This window comes from Heterodontus francisci, chromosome 7, assembly GCF_036365525.1.
Source record: "Heterodontus francisci isolate sHetFra1 chromosome 7, sHetFra1.hap1, whole genome shotgun sequence".
NCBI lineage: Eukaryota > Metazoa > Chordata > Chondrichthyes > Heterodontiformes > Heterodontidae > Heterodontus > Heterodontus francisci.
In genome coordinates this window covers 111,871,043-111,887,548 of record NC_090377.1, presented here as the reverse complement: position 1 = coordinate 111,887,548, position 16,506 = coordinate 111,871,043, and the positions used below count along the sequence as shown (strand labels likewise).

The window sequence follows — 16,506 nt, the reverse complement described above, 5'->3', positions numbered from 1 at the left end:
AACAGCATGTATTTATATTTATACACAGCCTTAAAAGCAGAAAAATGCCCCGAGTCACTTCTTCGGGCAAAGGATTATAGAGGCACCGGAGAAGGTGCAAAAAGATTTACAACGGTGATGCCAGAACTGAGAGGTTATAGCCATCAGGAAAGACTGAACAGTCTGGAGTTCTTTTTTCTAGAAGAGGTCTTCCAGAATAAGAAAGGGTTTCAGAGGGTAGATGTAGAAAAGATGCTTTCACTTGTGGGAACGTCCAAAGCTAGGAAGCATAAATATAGGCCAGTCATTAATAAATCCAAATAAGAATTTGGGAGGAAGCTCTTTACGCAGAGAGTGGTGAGAATGTGGAACTCACTACCACAGGGAATGGTCGAAGTGAATGGCATAGATACATTTAAAGGAAAACTAGACAAACGTATGAGGGAGAAAGGAATAAAAAGGATGTGCTGATTGGATTAGATGACAAGGGGTGGGAGGAGGTTTATGTTGAGCCAAATGGCCTGTTTCTGTTCTGTACATTCAATATAGCTCCATCAACTAGATATTTCCAGTGCTATGGCCAGGTGAGGAGGTGGTCTCAGGCTCCCCTTTCGCCCCTTCTTTTGTTTGACCGCAACAGGGTTTATCCTTTTCCAACACAGTGGTTGAGCTCACCACCTCAGTGAGCCTTTGCATCTGTTCCTCTGACGTGATTGCAAAAGAACCAATCAGACAGGCTTCTTGAATGTAAACAAGAAAGAGGTAAGTTTATTATACTTAACACTCTAACCCAATTTAAAATACTAAAAACACTTCATGCACACATTCGCATGAGAGTCATACACACACAAATAGATCACAGAGGGAAACAGATTTGGTGGCTGGATTAAGGTCTGGATTAAATGGAACTTAAATACAGTATGTGACTCCAATAGTCCTCAACTGAAATTGTAGTCTTGAAGTCCTCACTGCGCCACGTGCATGGTGGTTGGTTTTGCCCCTGGGGGTCCTGAAGGCAGAAGGTTGGTGGTTGATTCTCATCCCCTGGTTGCTGGCTGTAGCGGTCTGTAGGCTTGAGGGGGTTCCCAGTCACAGCCGGATCTTCTCTTGATATTTTCTGGGGAGAGAGAGAGAGAGAGCGAGAGCCTGCTTCATTGCTGGCTTTTCAGTTACTGCCTGTCTGCTGTTTTGCAAGCAGTCACATGGTTCTATCAAACCCCTTTGTTTTTGATGAGGTTTTTTCTGTAATCTTCTCTGAAATTCAAGGGGCTACATGCCTCAGGATGTGCAGTCACCTTGGAGGGGTTTGGCTCTTTCAAAGTCAATGGGTGGGAATGGCCTTGATGGCCGGGTTGATAAAGCCATTCTAGATAATTCAATCACTTAGAGCAAGCCATTGTTCTGGCTGGCCTTTGTTAGACTTCTCGTCTCCAGTTAAATCTCCTGGTGTTTCAAATGTAAATTGCAGTGGCCATCTTGGCTGCCAGTTTTTTAAGGTAACTTGTAGGATTTTTCCATTAAAAGTCTAATGTGAGTTTCCAACCGATAAAATTAATATTTCCCATTTGGCATATTGGGTTTTCCTGACACCAGACATTTGTTCAAATGCCACTTGTCCCAAATTCCCCCAGAAGTGAACATTGTTTCTCTGGATCTACTCTATGTGGAGTTGCCAACTCTGGTTGGAATATATTCCTGAAGGTTTGATTGTGTGAAATTTAATCACATGACATTCAATAACATGACATTTGGCCTCATGATATTGTAAGTACTTCATGCACATATTCATTGACAGGTATTAAATATTTTCTCCTCATCCTCCAATTCATCTCATCAGCATAGTCTTCCAGACTCTCACTTCTTCCCTGACTTCTCTTGATTAATGGAACTGGAAAAGTTCTTACTGTTGTGTGAACATTTACCCATCTCCATTTTCCTGCTACATTAATCTGATTGCCCAGGTGACATGCTGCTGAAATTCCCCTGCTCCACCCAAACAACCTTTTCTTTCTTATTTAAAGCACCTCGATAAGATCACCTCTCAACTATCTAAATTCGAGGGAATACAAACCAACTTTATGCAGCCTGATGCTGTATTTAAGCCCTTTAAGCTGTCTGCTAGGTCAGCTGCGGCAGAACTTCCATGAAATAAGATTTAAACTAAAAATTAAAGCTTTAAACAATTTACATTTTTAATTTCTCATTTATGTTATCTCTTCTGAAAAATTTTTTAGTGTCTGCAGTCACCACTTACTCCTTTTCATTCAAAACAGTGCAGTTTCCTCAGCTTGCTGCCTGTCCTCTTTCACCTCTCCCTGGTCTCCGCAGCCTTCATCTGTTCCTCAACCTAGACAGACAGAGGCACACAGGCACACACATAAACAGATAGATAGACAGAGACACATCTTTGGCCTCCTTATCTCTAGAGACAATGGGTAAGCGCCTGGAGGTGGTCAGTGGTATGTGGAGCAGCGCCTGGAGTGGCTATAAAAGCCAATTCTAGAGCGACAGGCTCTTCCACAGGTGCTGCAGAAAAATTTGTTTGTCGGGACTGTTACACAGTTGGCTCTCCCCTTGCGCTTTTGTCTTTTTTCCTGCCATCTGGAAGATGCATGTGAAGATGAATTTCCTGATATCAGTTATAAAATTGCCTTTTGCTGGTTTGAACCTGTGTCCCCCATTCTCTATCTGCAGTTTAATTTAATGTAATATTCTAGGTTTACTTTTCCCAGTCCCTGAACAATCTTCCATACCTCGATTAGGTCACCTCTCAAAGTCTTCTTTCCAGGCTGAAAAGACCAAGTTTCTTCAGTCTTATCCCTGGTGTCCTAGCCAATAATTGTCCCTCAATCAACAGCACAAAAACAGGCTCTCCAGTCATTATCACAGTGTTGCATCTGGAAGATGCAGCTGCGTAGGTAAAAGCCCAAGAATTACAATGAGAGGAGGGGGGAATTGGGATCTGTCCGGATGAATGATTGGTAATGAGCCAAATGGTCTCCCTCATCCTTAGTTACTTTGTGATCAGAAAATACTAACATGTGTTAAGTGCACTCCAAAATGGGGGAAAGCGCACTAATCAAAGTGTTAAAAACACAAGCAGAACTTCCTGAGGGCCCATCCTTAAAAAATAAACCCTGTACATGATGCCCCAGTTCTAGAATTAACACTACACCACTGATACGACTGTTGTCTACCCCTGCGACTCCCCACAATTGCGTGTTGCAGTTGGATGTGAAAATACAATCAATATGGACTGATTCTGAATTCAGTTCATGTCCCAGAAGCATTGCCACCTGCTGTTACAATAATAGCTTTCAGGTTAAGCAGTAGCTTTGGTATTTTTCTCTCCCTATTCCTGCAGTACTGTAAACCCCTCCCATCCATTAGGCAATTATTTTAACTGCTATTAACTGCAGTCACTCATATCCTCAACAGTACAACCAAACTGGGACAAAATGAAAATCAGGAGTGCATTTTACTACATACTAGAGTCTTGGACAGGAAGCTTGAACATTTTTGGTTTTATGGACAGAATTCTATTTTGGGTGGATAAAATCACTTGTCTCCTGTTTTGCTGATTTTGCAATTGAGTGGTTGCAGTTCCCTAGCAGTATTGTAACGTCTTATACAAGAGGTAGTGGGAAATTCTACTGGAATGATGCATCAGCCATGGATCTGCCTGCTAGCCATTCAGTCGAAGGCTGCAGTCATCATCCTAAATGCTCTAATGTAGACTGGGAAAACAACAGTGTAAAGGTCAAAAAAGGGGAGGAATTCTGGAAATGGGTACAGGAGAACTTTCTTGATTAGTGTGTTTCAAACCCAACGTGGAAGGCAGCAGTGCTAATCTGATTCTAAAGAATGAAGTGGGGCAAGTGCAGCATGTTTCAATGGGGGAAACATTAATCACAAGTTAAGTTTAGAGCATTATGGAACAGGACAAGGAGCAATCAAACGTGAAAATATTTAACTGGAGTAGGGCTAATTTCACTGAGTTCAAAAAGGATCAGGCCCAGGTGGATTGGAATCCAGGTAAAACAGTAAATGAGCAATGGGAAGTGTTCAAGAGGAGATAGTTAGGGTATAGAGTAAACATAGTCCCACAAGGGTCAATGGAAGGATATCTGAAGCTAGAGCCCCCTGGATGACTAAAGATATAGAGATTAATATGAAACAGAGAAAAGAGGCTTATGACAAATGTCAGGCTCATATTACAATAGAGAACCAAGTTAAATAAAGAAAGAACACAGAAGAACTGAATAAGTATAAAAGGGCAGTCAAAGGAAAGATGAGGCTGATTAGGGACAAAGAGATCTTCTTATAGAGGCAAAGGTACTAAATGCATACTTTGCATCTGTCTTCACTACAGAAGTGGATGCTGCCAATCTCACAGTAAAAGAGGAAGCAGTAAAGGACAAAAATAGATAAAGAGAAGGTCCTTAAAAAGTTGACAGCGCTCAAAGTACAAAAGTCACCCGGACCGACGGGATGCATCCTTGCTGAGAGACGTAAAGGTGGAAATTACAGAGGCTCTGGCCACAATTTTCCAATCCACCTTAGGAGGTGCAATGGACTGGAGGGCTCCAAATGTTACAGCCATGTTTAAAAAAGGGGACAGAGATAAACCCATTAACTACAGGCCAATCAACCTAATGTCCATGATTGGGAAATTTTTAGAGACAATAATACAGGACAAAATTAATTGTCATTTGGAAAAATATGTGTTCATAAATTAAAACCAGCATGGATTTGATAAAAGCAAATTGTGTTGAGTAACTTGATCGAGTTCTTTGGTGAAGTAACGGAGAGGGTTGATGAAAGTAATGCGGCTGATGCTGTGTATCGTATTTTCAAGAGGTGTTTGATAAAATACCACATAATAGACTTGTTAATAAAATTAAATCCCATGGGATTAAAGAGACAGTGGCAGTATGGATACAAAATTGGCTAAGAAATGGAAAGCACAACGTAGGAGTTGATGGTTGTGCTTCTGACTGGAGGGAAGTATACAGCAGTGTTCCCCAGGGACGGTATTAGGACTGCCGCTGTTTTTGATACATATTAATCACCCGGACTTTGGGATATAGGGTATAATGACTAGGTCACAAGGAACCTTTTCAATTGTATGTTTTCTCTTTGCACTCGCTTCCTGGGAACCTGGTTTTCAGTTTGCTGGTTTAGGGCCACTCAACTCATGACATCATTACAGCCTTGGTCCAAACATGGACAAAAGAGCTTAACTCAAGAGGTGAGGTGAGAGTGACTTCCCTTGACAGCAAAGCAGTATTTGACCGAGTCTGGCATCAAGGAGCCCCAGCAAAACTGGAGTCAGTGGGAATTAGGGGAAAACGCTTCACTGGTTGGAGTCATACCTAGCACAAAGGAAGATGGTTGTGGTTGTTGGAGGCCAATTATCTCAGTTCCAGGACATCACTGCAGGAGTTCCTCAGGATAGTGTCCTAGCCCGAACCATCTTCAGCTGCTTCATCAATAACCTTTCTTCCATCATAAGGTCAGAAGTGGGGATGTTTGCTGATGATTGCACATGTTCAGCACCATTTGCAACTCCTCAGATACTGAGACAGCCCGTGTCCATATGCAGCAAGACCTGGATAACATTCAGGCTTGTGCTGATAAGTGGCAAGTTACATTCGTGCCACACAAGTGCCAGGCAATGATCATCTCCAACAAGACAGAATCCAACCATCTCCCCTTGACATTCAACGGCATTACCATCGCTGAATGCCCCACTATCATCATTCTGGGGATTACCATTGACCAGAAACTGAACTGGACCAGCCATATAAGTACTGTGGCTACTGTGGTTAACAAAGCATACAGAATGCTGGGCTTTATTAAGAGGGGTATAGAGTACACGAGCAAGGAAGTTATGTTGAACTTATATAAGACACTAGTTCGGCCTCAGCTGGAGGACTGCATCCAGCTCTGGGCACCGCACCTGGGCACCGCACTTTAGGAAAGATGTGAGGCCAGTGGAGAAAGTACAGAAAAGATTCACGAGAATGGTTCCAGGGATGGGGAACTTCAGTTATGAAGATAGATTGGAGAAGTTAAGATCGTTTTCCTTGGAGAAGAGAAGGCTGAGAAGGTGATTTAGTAGAGGTATTCAAAATCATGAGGGGTCTGGACAGAGTAGATAGAGAGAAACTGTTCCCACTTGTGAAAGGATGGAGAACGAGAGGACACAGATTTAAAGTAATTGGTAAGAGAAGCAAAAATGACATGAGGAAAACATTTTCACGCAGTAAGTGGTTAAGGTCTGGAATACACTGCCTGAGAGTATGGTGGAGGCAGGTTCAATTAAAGAATTCAAATAGGAATTAGACTGTTATATGAGAAGGAAGAATATGCAGGGTTATGGGGAGAAGGCAGGTGAATGGCACTAAGTGAATTGCTCTTTCGGAGAGCCGGCATGCTGAGTCGAATGGTCTTCTACGCTGTAACAATTCTATGATTCTGTGAACAGCAGGTCAGCGGCTAAGAATTCTGCAGCAGGTAATTTACCTCCTGTCTCCCCAAAGCCTGTCCGCCATCTACAAGGCACAAGTCAGGACTGTGATAGAATACTCTCCACTTGCCTGAATGAATGCAGCTCCAACAACACTCAAGAAGCTCGACACCATTCAGGACAAAGCCGTCCACTTGATTGACACCACATCCAACACCTTGAACATTCATTCCCTCCACCACTGATATACAGTGGCAGCAGTGTGTACCATCTACAAGATGCACTGCAGCAACACACCAAGGCTCTTTAGACAGCACCGTCCAAACCCACGACCTCAACCACCAAGAAGGACAAGGGCAGCAGATGCATGGGAACATCATCACCTGCAAGTTCCCCTCCAAGCCACACACCATCCTGATTTGGAAGTATATCGCTGTTCCTTCATTGTCGCTAGGTCAGAATCCAGGAACTCCCTCCATAACAGCACTGTGGCTGCACAGCACATAACAGCACATAGCTACACCACATGGACTGCAGCGGTTCAAGAAGGCAGCTCACCACCACCTTCTCAAGGGCAATTAGGGATGGGCAATAAATGCTGGCCTGGCCAGCGATACCCATATCCTGTGAAAGAATATAAAAAAGGTCACAAAGTTATACACACACTTGGTGGGGGAGCAAAACTCAATAGCCCACTAAAACAGACGTAGGGATCAGGATGCAGGATTAACCCACACCCATAGCTTCCGATGCATGCATAAGTCAACTCCGTGCTGCATGTTAATGAACATGATTGCAGCGTGCAGCCAGGCGCTGACCGCAAGATTCAGTGGCTGCACGTTTGAGGGGATGCAAAATCGTGAGAGGCGAGCACAAGTACAAGCTAGCCTGCGGTACTTAAAACCAGCCTGCATCTCTTCAAGGGGAGGTATGCTTTGCCTGGAGCAGTTGTTGGAAGTCGTTCTGCCACTGATTCTGACCTGGGAAACACTCAGTAATGGCATAACAGTCAGTTGCGACACTGCTGACCCCAGAGAACGTTGAGGAACTCAAAAGGGATTACAAAGGTTGGAGGACCGTGAAACCCCTCTTTGAGTCTCCAGTTCACTGGTGGGAAGCGATTAAGGAGAACATCAAGAGGTTCTTCATCCACAAAGGTGTTCAGAAGGCGAGAGAGAGACAGAGGGAAATGTCCCGACTCCAGAAAATTATGCAAAATCTACTCCGGTTGCAGTCAATGGGGGTCGAGGTCAAGGAGGACCTCCAAGAGGTGAAGAGCCAGCAGGCCTCGCTCTTTGCCAAGGAGGCCTCCAAGATCATCTTCCGGTCCAGAGTCCGCTCCATTGAGCAGGATGAGACGTGCTCGCGTTACTTCTTCCAAAAGGTACACAGAGAGAGCTCTGTTATCAGCAGCCTGAAGGAAGAAGATGGCTCGGTAACGTCTTCGCAGTCCGACATACTAAGGATCAGCAAATCCTTTTATGCTGGGGTGTATGACGTGAAGCCCACAGACAGCAGAGCCTCCCAGTCCTTCCTGTTATCTATCACAGAGGTCTTAGATGACAGCAGGAGGGAGAGACTGGACAAGCCGCTAACTCTGGACGAGCTGACAAAGGCCGTCGAGTCTTTCGAGACGAGTAAAACTCCCGGGAGCGACGGCTTACCGGTCGAGTTGTACTCGGCCCTGTGGGACTGGGTCGGCCCGGACCTGCTGGAAGTATACGAGAGTATGCTCCTGGCCGGCAGCATGTCAGAATCCATGAGGAAAGGCATCATCATCGTGTTAGGGAACTGGAGCTGGAGCTGGATGAACTGAGGATCATTCGGGAAGCTGAGGGGGTGATAGATAGAAGCTACAGGGATGTCGTTACTCCACAAAACAAAGGCAGTTGGGTAACAGTTAGAGGTGGGAAGAGGTCAGTGCAGGGATCTCCTGTGGTCGTTCCCCTCAGCAACAAGTATACAGTTTTAGATACTGTTGGGGGGGACGGCCTATCGGGGGCAGGCTGCAGTGAACGGGCCTCTGGCACGGGGTCCTGCACTGTGGCTCAGAAGGGAAGGAGGGAGAATGGGAGAGCACTAGTCATCGGGGACTCGATGGTGAGGAGTACCGACAGGCGGTTCTGTGGGCGCAAGCGAGACGCACGGATGGTTTGTTGCCTACCTGGTGCCAGGGTCCGTGATGTTTGTGATCGCGTCTTCAGGATCCTTAAAGGGGAGGGGGAGCAGCCAGAGGTCGTGGTGCACATTGGCACCAACGACGTAGGAAGGAAGGGTGGCACAGATGTTAGAAGTGAGTTTAGGGAGTTAGGCTGGAAGCTGAAAGCTCGGACGGACAGAGTTGTTATCTCTGGTTTGTTGCCGGCGCCACGTGATAGTGAGGCTAGGAATAGGGAGAGAGCACAGCTGAACACGTGGCTGCAGGAATGGTGTAGGAGAGAGGGCTTCCAGTTCTTGGATAATTGGACTGCATTCTGGGGAAGATGGGACCTGTTCAAACAGGACGGGCTGCATCTGAACCAGAGGGGCACCAATATCCTGGGAGGGAGGTTTGCTAGTACTGTTCGGGAGGGTTTAAACTAGTTTGGGAGGGGGATGGGAACCGGACTTGTAGTCCAGGGACCAGTGGGTCCACTCAGAAAGACAAAGAGTGTAGTGAGGTATTGGGGAAGGTAGCACTGTCGCAGAGGACAGATGGGCACGGAGAAGGGTTAAAGTGCGTATACTTCAACGCAAGAAGCATCAGGAATAAGGTGAGTGAATTGAAGGCGTGGATGGGCACTTGGGACTACGATGTTGTGGCCATCACTGAAACGTGGATAGGTGAGGGGGAGGAATGGTTCTTGGAGGTACCTGGTTATAGATGTTTTCATAAGATTAGGAATGGTGGTAAAAGAGGTGGGGGGGGTGGCATTGTTAGTTAGAAATAGTGTAACAACTGCTGAAAGAATTTTCGAGGAGGATCTGCCGACTGAGGCACTGTGGGTTGAGGTCAGGAACAGGAAAGGAGCAGTCACCTTGATGGGAGTTTTCTATCGGCCCCCCAATAGCAGCAGGGAGGTGGAAGAGCAGATTGGGAAACAGATTTTGGAAAGGAGCAGAAGTCACAGGGTAGTAATTATGGGGGATTTCAACTTCCCAAATATTGATTGGCAACTCTTTAGATCGAATAGTTTGGATGGGGTAGTGTTTGTGCAGTATGTCCAGGAAGCTTTTCTGACTCAGTATGTAGACTGCCCGACCAGAGGGGAGGCAATATTGGATTTGGTACTAGGTAATGAACCAGGGCAAGTGATAGAGTTGTTGGTGGGCGAGCACTTTGGAGATAGTGATCACAATTCTGTAGCATTCACTGTGGTAATGGAGAGGGATAGGTATGTGCAACAGGGCAAGGTTTACAATTGGGGGAAGGGTAGATATGATGCTGTCAGGCAGGAACTGAGGAGCATAAGTTGGGAGCATATGCTGGCAGGGAAGGGCACGGTCGAAATGTGGAACTTTTTCAAGGAGCAGATAGTAGGGGCCATTGATAAGCATGTCCCTGTCAGACAGGGAAGGGATGGTCATGTGAGGGAACCGTGGTTGACAAGAGAGGTTGAGAGTCTTGTTAGGAAGAAGAAGGATGCGTATATAAGGTTGAGGAAAAAGGGCACAGGCATAGCTCTGGAGGGATACAAGATGGCCAGGAAGGATCTGAAGAAAGGGATTAGGAGAGCTAAGAGAGGGCATGAAAAATGCTTGGCGGGTAGGATAAAAGAAAACCCCAAGGCCTTTTACGCGTATGTCAGAAATATGAGGATGACTAGGGGGACCGTAGGTCCGGTCAAGGACAATAGCGGGAGACTGTGTGTTGAGCCGGAAGAGATAAGTGAGGTTTTGAATGAGTACTTCTCTTCGGTATTTACGAATGAGAAGGGGTGTATTACTGAAGAGGACGGTGTGAAACAGACTGGTAAGCTCGAGGAAGTGCTCGTTAGGAGGGAAGATGTGTTGGGGTTTTTGAATAACTTGAAGATAGACAAGTCTCCCGGGCCTGACGGGGTATATCCAAGGATGTTATGGGAAGCAAGGGATGAAATTGCAGAGCCGCTGGCAATGATCTTTTCATCTTCTCTGTTGACGGGGGTGGTACCAGGTGATTGGAGGGTGGCAAATGTTGTGCCCCTGTTCAAGAAAGGGAATAGGAACAACCCTGGGAATTACAGGCCAGTTAGTCTTACTTCGGTGGTAGGCAAGTTGATGGAAAAGGTGCTGAGGGATAGGATTTCTGAGCATCTGGAAAGACACTGCTTGATTCGGGACAGTCAGCACGGTTTTGTGAGGGGTAGGTCTTGCCTCACAAGCCTGATTGAATTCTTTGAGCAGGTGACCAAGCAAGTGGATGAGGGTAAACCAGTGGATGTGGTGTACATGGATTTTAGTAAGGCATTTGATAAGGTCCCCCATGGTAGACTTATGGAGAAAGTCAGGAGGCATGGGATAGTGGGGAATGTGGCCAGTTGGATTAAGAATTGGCTAACTGATAGAAGGCAGAGAGTGGTCTTAGATGGTAAATACTCAGCCTGGAGCCCAGTTACCAGTGGCGTGCCACAGGGATCAGTTCTGGGTCCTCTCCTGTTTGTGATTTTTATTAACGACTTGGATGAGGAAGTCGAAGGGTGGGTCAGTAAATTTGCAGATGATACAAAGGTTGGTGGAGTTGTGGATACCGAGGAGGGCTATTGTCGTCTGCAAAGGGACTTGGATAGGTTGCAGTGCTGGGCTGAAAAGTGGCAGATGGAGTTTAACCCTGAAAAGTGTGAGGTCGTCCATTTTGGAAGGACAAACACGAATGCAAAATACTGGGTTAACGGTAGGGTTCTTGGGCATGTGGAGGAGCAGAGAGACCTTGGGGTCTATGTGCATAGATCGTTGAAAGTTGCAACTCAAGTGGATAGGGCTGTGAAGAAGGCATATGGGGTGTTAGCGTTCATTAGCAGAGGGATTGAATTTAAGAGCCGTGAGGTGATGATGCAGCTGTACAGGACCTTGGTAAGGCCTCATTTGGAGTACTGTGTGCAGTTCTGGTCGCCTCATTTTAGGAAGGATGTGGAAGCCTTGGAGAGGGTGCAGAGGAGATTTACCAGGATGTTGCCTGGAATGGAGAATAAGTCTTACGAGGAAAGGCTGAACATTCTAGGCCTCTTCTCATTAGAACGGAGAAGGATGAGGGGTGACATGATAGAGGTTTATAAGATGATTAGGGGAATAGATAGGGTAGACAGTCAGAAACTTTTTCCCCGGGTGGAGCAAAGCGTTACAAGGGGTCATAAATTTAAGGTGAAGGGTGGGAGATATAAGGGGGATGTCAGGGGAAGGTTCTTTACCCAGAGAGTGGTCGGGGCATGGAATGCCTTGCCTGGGGAAGTTGTTGAGTCAGAAACTTTAGGGACTTTCAAACGGCTTTTAGATAGGTATATGGATAAAGGAGAATGATGGGGTATAGATTAAATTGTCCTTGACAGAGGACAAAGGATCGGCACAACATCGTGGGCCGAAGGGCCTGTTCTGTGCTGTATTTTTCTATGTTCTATGTTCTATCACCCTCATTTACAAGCAGAAGGGGGAGAGGCCCATCTCACTGCTTAATGTTGATTACAAGATTCTGTCCAAAGTCATAGCCAGTCGAGTCAAGTCTGCTCTGGAGTTGGTGATTCACCCCGATCAGACCTGTACTGTACCCGGCAGGAAGATCTCTGATAGTCTCGCGCTACTCAGGGATACGATCGCCTACCTACGGGACAGGAGGGTGGACACCTGCCTCATCAGCCTGGACCAGGAGAAGGCTTTTGACAGGATATCGCACACCTACATGATGGACGTGCTTTCTAAAATGGGGTTTGGGGAGGGAATCTGCAATTGGATCCAACTGCTCTACACAAACATCAGTAGCGCAATCTCAATCAACGGGTGGGAATCTGAAAGTTTCCCGATCAAATCTGGAGTCAGACAGGGCTGTCCTCTGTCCTCGGTCTTGTTTGTTTGCTGTATTGAACCCTTTGCTGAGTCTATTAGGAAGGATGCGAGCATAAGAGGGGTGACAATCACATGGAGGGGAGGCACTCAGGTCAAAACCTCCCTGTACATGGATGACGTCGCCGTTTTCTGCTCGGATCCGCTGTCCGTGCGTAGACTGATGAGCATCTGCGACCAGTTCGAACTGGCCTCGGGAGCCAAAGTTAACCACGGCAAGAGCGAGGCCATGTTCTTTGGCAACTGGGCTGACCGATCCTTTGTCCCCTTCACCGTCAGGTCAGATTACCTGAAGGTGCTGGGGATATGGTTCGGAAGGGCCGGGGCGTGCACCAAAACATGGGAGGAGCGAGTAGCCAAGGTACGACAAAGGTTGGGCATGTGGGGGCAGCGATCTCTCTCCATTGTGGGTAAGAACCTGGTCATCAGGTGCGAGGCGCTCACGTTGTTGCTCTACGTGGCGCAGGTCTGGCCCATACCCCACTCCTGCGCCGTGGCAGTCACCCGAGCCATTTTCCGCTTCGTCTGGGGATCTAAAATGGACCGGGTCCGGAAGGACACGATGTTCAAATCTCTGGACAAGGGCGGGAAAAATGTACCCAACGTGGCCCTCATCCTGATGACCACCTTCGTGTGCGGCTGCATCAAGCTGTGTGTAGATCTCCAGTACGCAAACTCCAAGTGTCACTACGTGCTGAGGTTCTATCTGTCCCCGGTGTTGCGAAGGATGGGCCTGGTCACATTGCCGCCGAATGCTCCATGCAGTTGGGCGGTGCTGTACCACCTATCCTTCGTGGAGCAGTTTCTGCGGGAAAACACCTTTGACCACCGGTCCATCAGGCAGTGGTCTGCACGGAATGTCCTCAAGGCCCTACGGGAAAAGGAAACGGTGGATCCTGTCGGATGGTTCCCCGAGCAGACCGTCAAAGTCATTTGGCGGAATGCCTCATCACCAGAACTTTCAAACAAGCACCAAGACGTAGCTTGGCTGGTGGTGAGAAGGGCCCTCCCCGTCAGATCCTTCATGCACACCCGAAGTCTCGCCCCCTCCGCACAGTGCCCCCGCGTTGGCTGTGGTGGGGAAGAGACGGTCGCCCACCTCCTCCTGGAATGTGCCTTTGCAAAGCAGGTGTGGAAAGAAATGCAGTGGTTTTTATCAAGGTTCATCCCAAGCAGCTCTGTAACACAGGAGTCTGTGCTCTACGGGCTGTTCCCAGGGACGCACACCGAGACAAACATCAACTGCTGCTGGAGGACTATCAATTCGGTGAAAGACGCCCTTTGGTCTGCCCGAAACTTGCTGGTCTTCCAGCGCAAAGAGTTGTCCACCACCGAATGTTGCAGACTGGCACATTCCAAGGTCCAGGACTACGTGCTGAGGGACGCACTAAAGCTTGGGGCAGCCGCAGCAAAGGCTCAATGGGGAAAGACCACAGTGTAAGGTTCCCCCACCAAGCTGGACTGAGGGGCTGGATCCATGGGAAACCCCTCGAACTGTATCGTTAATATTCTCAATTGCTGTCAATGTAAAACTGTAATTGACATGACAATTGTGAAACGGAAGGGTTGGGAAGAAACTCATGACAGTATTGAAGGAAACTGATCTCCCTTGCAATGTTTGTATTTTTTGGTGCTGTTTGGAAACTGTTTGGCAATGAAATTTTTACAGATTTTTATGAATAAAGTATATTTTGGAAATTAAAAAAAAAGTCAGTTGGACTATGCCGTACCACCTATCCTTCGTGGAGCAGTTTCTGCAGGAAAACACCTTTGACCACCGGTCCATCAGGCAGTGGTCTGCACGGAATGTCCTCAAGGCCCTACAGGAAAATGAGATGGTGGATCATGTCGGATGGTTCCCTGAGCAGACCGCCAGTCATTTGGCGGAATGCCTCATCACCAGAACTTTCAAACAAGCACCAAGATGTAGCTTGGCTGGTAGTGAGAAGAGCCCTCCCCGTCAGATCCTTCCTGCACGCCCGAAGTCTCACCCCCTCCGCACATTGCCCTCATGGTGGCTGTGGTGGGGAAGAGACGGTTGCCCGCCTCCTTCTGGAATGTGTCTTTGCAAAGCAGGTGTGGAAAGAGAGGCAGTGGTTTTTGTTGAGGTTCATCCCAAGCAGCTCTGCAACACAGGAGTCTGTGCTCTATGGGCTGTTCCCAGGGACGCACACAGAGACAAACATCAACTGCTGCTGGAGGACTATCAATTCGGTGAAAGAGGCCCTTTGGTCTGCCCGAAACTTGCTGGTCTTCCAGCGCAAAGAGTTGTCCACAACCGAATGTTGCGGACTGGCACATTCCAAGGTCCAGGACTACGTGCTGAGGGACACGCTAAAGCTTGGGGCAGCCGCAGCAAAGGCTCAATGGGGAAAAACCACTGTGTAAGGTCCCCCCACCAAGCTGAACAGAGGGGCTGGATCCATGGGAAACCCCTCGAACTGTATCGGGAAAATTTTTGTTTGCTGTAAAATGTAAAAATGTATATGGCATGACAAATATGAAATGGAAGGGTTGTGAGGCAACTCATGATTGTAATGAAGGAAACTGATCACCCTTGCACTGTTAGTATTTTTTGACTTGGTGCTGTTTGAAACTGTTTGGTAATGTATTTTTTACAGATTTTTATGAATAATGTATATTTTGTAAATAAAAAAAAAATAACAGTCAGAGAGAGTGGGATCCAAGATTTTTCAATGCTGCACTGGAGGCCTTGGTCGAGGAGGTGCAGAGGAGGAGAGATGTGCTCTATCCATAGGCAGAGAGGTTTAGGCAGGGAATTCCAGAGCTTAGAGTTTCAGCAGAGCCATCGATAGTGGAGCAGTGGAAATCGGTAATGCACAAAAGGCCAACATTACGCACCTAATATTAACATTTCTCATAACCCAGGTATCGTCATTGATAAAACTCTATGGATGAGTGTGGAAGAACTATATTCACATAGCTCCTTTGACCTTACCTGCAGGGGCATGTGTGAACCTGTATTAAACCAAGTGTCTTGTGTGAATGGCGAGTGCTATATTATTCAGTCATGTAGCATCAATCAGGGAGATGGACCAGTATTTTACAGACAGAGCTAGCAAAAAGTGCCTGAATTATTCACATCAATGAGCAAAACATAACATTCAAAGTATAATTCAAGTATGAACGAAACAGATGTTTGCATTTGATAAAAGGTGAGAAAATCGAATGTAAGCTGCTCAATGGGATACATTTTTGACCATTATGAAACAGTAGTGTCCTTACCAGCTGTGTGTGAATCATCTCAGACGCGGAGGGAAGATGAGTATTTGCTTTTCTTTCGATATACAATTATCACTTCACACAACACAATACAGGCAGCAGGGGCTCAGGGTTTCAGCATCTCGTTTAAATGGAGTCCTGCTGTGACAAATTTGCTTCCCACTCTACCAGTGACTCAATTTGTTTTGCGATTTGAATGAGTGAGCTCTTCAGGATTCTAAAGACAATCCTAGTTAATAAAAACAATGGATAGCTACAAAGTTTAACAGGGCAACTGTATGATGCAATGGGCTCGGTAGGAGGCCTTTCATTTCTAAAAGCTGTGTTAGTTCCAAACCAGCTCATATTGATGAGATGAAAGTGTTCTGGCTGCTGGCTGTAAGAATCTGATAATTAGATTGGCAACCACAAGCCTGCTCTGAGTGGCCACTGCACCTAATTGATATTGGTGCAAGGAAACGAATATATCACAGAAAGGCTTGCATTCAACATCAACTTCTTGTATTTATATAGCATCGTTAATGCAATAAAACATTCCCCCTATGGCAAGTATATCCTTCTTTAGATAAGGAGACCAAAACCGTACACAGTACTCTTGGTGAGGTCTCACCAAGGCGCTATACAATTACAGCAAGACGTCTTTATTTTTTTTATTCGTTCATGGGATGTGGGCGTCACTGGCCAAGCCAGCATTTACTGCCCATCCCTAATTGCCCTTGAGAAGGTGGTGGTGAGCTGCCTTCTTGAACCGCTGCAGTCCATGTGGGGTAGGTATACCCACAGTGCTGTTAGAAAGGGGT

The 16,506-nt window shown here is 46.6% G+C and overlaps 1 long non-coding RNA gene across 1 annotated transcript; it reads right to left on the bottom strand.

The window, feature by feature from the left end:
- Positions 1–774: 774 nt before the first annotated feature.
- On the bottom strand, positions 775–15,882 carry LOC137371770 (uncharacterized). The gene is made up of 3 exons (XR_010975284.1): positions 15,710–15,882; positions 2,234–2,326; positions 775–1,096 (listed from the first exon to the last, which is right to left on the bottom strand). It is a non-coding gene; the product is annotated as an uncharacterized lncRNA (long non-coding RNA).
- Between the last annotated feature and the right edge of the window lie 624 nt (positions 15,883–16,506).